The sequence below is a fragment of the Dioscorea cayenensis genome, chromosome 9, assembly GCF_009730915.1.
Source record: "Dioscorea cayenensis subsp. rotundata cultivar TDr96_F1 chromosome 9, TDr96_F1_v2_PseudoChromosome.rev07_lg8_w22 25.fasta, whole genome shotgun sequence".
NCBI lineage: Eukaryota > Viridiplantae > Streptophyta > Magnoliopsida > Dioscoreales > Dioscoreaceae > Dioscorea > Dioscorea cayenensis.
Genome location: NC_052479.1, coordinates 28,761,210 through 28,764,410, shown reverse-complemented (window position 1 = coordinate 28,764,410; position 3,201 = coordinate 28,761,210).

Genomic DNA, 3,201 nt, shown 5'->3' with positions numbered 1-3,201 from the left:
CGAGACAAACTGTCAACCTCGGCCATCAAATACAGTATCTATAACTGACGAAAAATATTGACATGCAAGTTTTTTAAAACAAAAACAATGTTTTAACTCATAGAGAACTTGATCATGAACAAAGGCATGCAAATCAACATAGAAAATTTATTGCTAAATAGCTAGTTTTATTATGAGGAAAATCAATCCACCACTTAATCCCTAGATCTAGGAAGAGAACGTTTACCTCTCAACGATAACAACACAACCCTTGACAAAGAGGCCTATCTCCGTCCTCGCCACCGGCACCACACACCCAAAAAGAGAAGAGAAGAAGAAAGAGACAAGATCTCTCTCTTTCTTGGTCCAAACGAAAATCTATATCGGGAGAAACAAAGAGGTGGCGGCTAGGGTTTGAAAACCTAATAAAATATAAAGATTAAGAAAAAATAAAATTTAATAAAAAGGAAGGTTTCTATTCCTCTTCTGTAACAGCCATGCATGCAAAAAAATTAAATGAATTAAATTTAAAACGTGTGGGGCCCACAAAGATAAAAAAGAATGTGTCACATGAATAATTGCACCCTAAGCTATCTGTGTTTCTTGAGGAAAAAAATGTCACATAAATAGTTACACCTAAATGTGTCTTTTGAATAACTCCAAAATTAAATGTGTCTCTTAAGAAAGAATGTGAATTGTGAAGCAATGTGTCGCTTGGGAAAATGTTTATTTACACCTTAATAAACTCATATTTGTGATAGTTTTTAATGTTTTTCTTTCTCTTCTCTGATTTCTTGCATTAAACTTTTTAACATTTTTTTGGAAAAATCCTTTTGATTTGTTGGGAAAGGATTTTGTTATGTTTTGTAAATCTTGGAGAAAATATTGCCATTAAATGCATGTAGCAAACTAGTAAGGGTAATAATTTTCGATTGGACAGTAACATTCTTCATGTACAAAACAATATTGTGGCATTCTTTTTAACAAACTCCATGTTAATTTATCGAGTTAATGAATTAAAAAAGGATTGAAAAATTGAATTTATGCAATGGAATTCTATGCAAAAATTTCTCTTGTGCTATGGATTACCACTCCTTGATACTTACTGCACCAAATGGATCTTGTTTTTATTTTTCCCAATTTTGAGTTTTGTGTGGTTTCTATTGTGTAGAAACCACACAAGTACTATTCTATTGACAAGGAAAGCCATGGCTAGGCAGCATAAAACCACAAAAACAAATCGTAGTTGCTCACCTCACTACTGTGAATGGCGGACCGAGCGACCTCCCTCCCCATCCATGCACGCTTATATAGTAATCGCACACAGTGTTCCCGCAGGATGTCTTTTTGTATGTCGATAGCTCGATACAATGGTTGTTCCTTCAGTCTCTGCATAATACGGGTGCCGACCCACTTCTTACTTGCTTTTGGGTGGACCGTCGTACCGATGCCCCCACCGCAAGTGTGCGTCACTTGCATTGTCTTCACTTGAAATGTCTCATCGTTTCTATTTGGATGTGTGGACACACCACTAGCAATCCGGGGAAGCATACCTCACAATCGAGTGAAGTCTGTCATTTTTTATGAATGTGAAGTCGAAATTGTGCCATATGGTGTAGCTGTGCAAGGCTTCTTTGAACTTATCCACACTCTCGAACTGTTGTCCTACTTGTAATATCGATTCATCAGATATTTGCGAACATAAAAGCAATTCTGAGTGCACCTGCAGGAGGATGTTGGGACAGAAACGTCTCCATGTCTGCATTCATGCTTTCTGAGATTAACTCCTTGCGGATGCCAACGCATAAGGTAGGAAACAAGTCATGAACAATACACGAATAACACAAAGTAATACACAGGAAATCAATATAATACACATGAAATGCATATAACACACATGAAGGATATTATAATACACACAAACATATACAGTTACACGGAAAAGTAGTGATAATTCAAGAATAACACACGGCATAATAAGAGCTATCTTTGATGTTGATTTACGATGGTAGTAAGGAGTTGTTAATGGTTACTTCTGCTACCCCACTAACTTCTTCAACGATAATGTCCATCACACTCTTTTTAAAAGTGTGGTGTATGTGGCACATGCGTTGGGTATATGCATTTGACTCAATTGGGCAAACCGTGCCGTATGAGTTTGGTGTAACAAACTTCACAGTTACCCGATGAGCGTCCAGTGACCACCACTCACATATCTCGGCTACAACAACCTCCCATACGGAAAGGACTGTGAAATGTAGTAGCCGTTCTTCGCCTTTGAAACAAGCCACTGCATAAAATGTCTTCATAATGACTAACACCTGCATAAGCATTGGAGAAACCCATAGGTTAAAAAAAAACACAAAGAGGAAGTAATCGAAACTGAACTACACCTCTGACAAAACTGAACGATAGGAATGGAGATGTTGCTTACTTAAATGACAGAAAAAGGAGGCAAAGAAGAAGAACAACAACAAGGAGTAGAAGAACAGGAGACAAAGGATGAAGATGAAGACGAAGATGAAGTATAGTAAAAGAGGATGAAGATGAAGACTTCTGCCATTACCTACCAAAAAGTTGATGTGATTTGGTGGGAAACAAAAGAGAGGAGCGTTTCTGCCATTGGAGAGAAAAAGCCTTTAACTGGTGTCACGGCAGGGAGTAAAAAAGAAGCTGTGTAAAAAAGAGGGATTATATGAAAAGTGCAAATGTCATAGGGACTGCAGAGACAAAATGAAACTTCATTAGGATTTTTAAATATTTTTTTCAAAAAAACAGTGATGCTTTTCTAAAAATTTCTGTTGACTTTGGACAACAAAGATGCTCACAAATATTAATATTTTTCTGAGATATTTATTATTCACACAAAAAATAATTTTTATGACCCACGAACATAAGCAAATATATACTTTTATATACAAATTTAAACCAATTTCCAGCGTATTTCTCCCCATTTAAAAAATAATAAAAACTTTATTTTATTCCCCCATTTAGCTTTTTTTTTAATGTATAAAATTTTTAATTTGCATGTATTTATAAGAGTATACTATGCATCACAAAAAAAAAAGAAATAAAGATGGTATTTTGTAAATAAGGGTTTTCATGGGACTTGTATACAAAATATATAAAAATTTTCATCCATCATTTGCATCACATGTATTTAATAGTCATAAGATTCGGTTTTTTAACTTATCCATTTTAATTTGTATTATAAAACTCAGT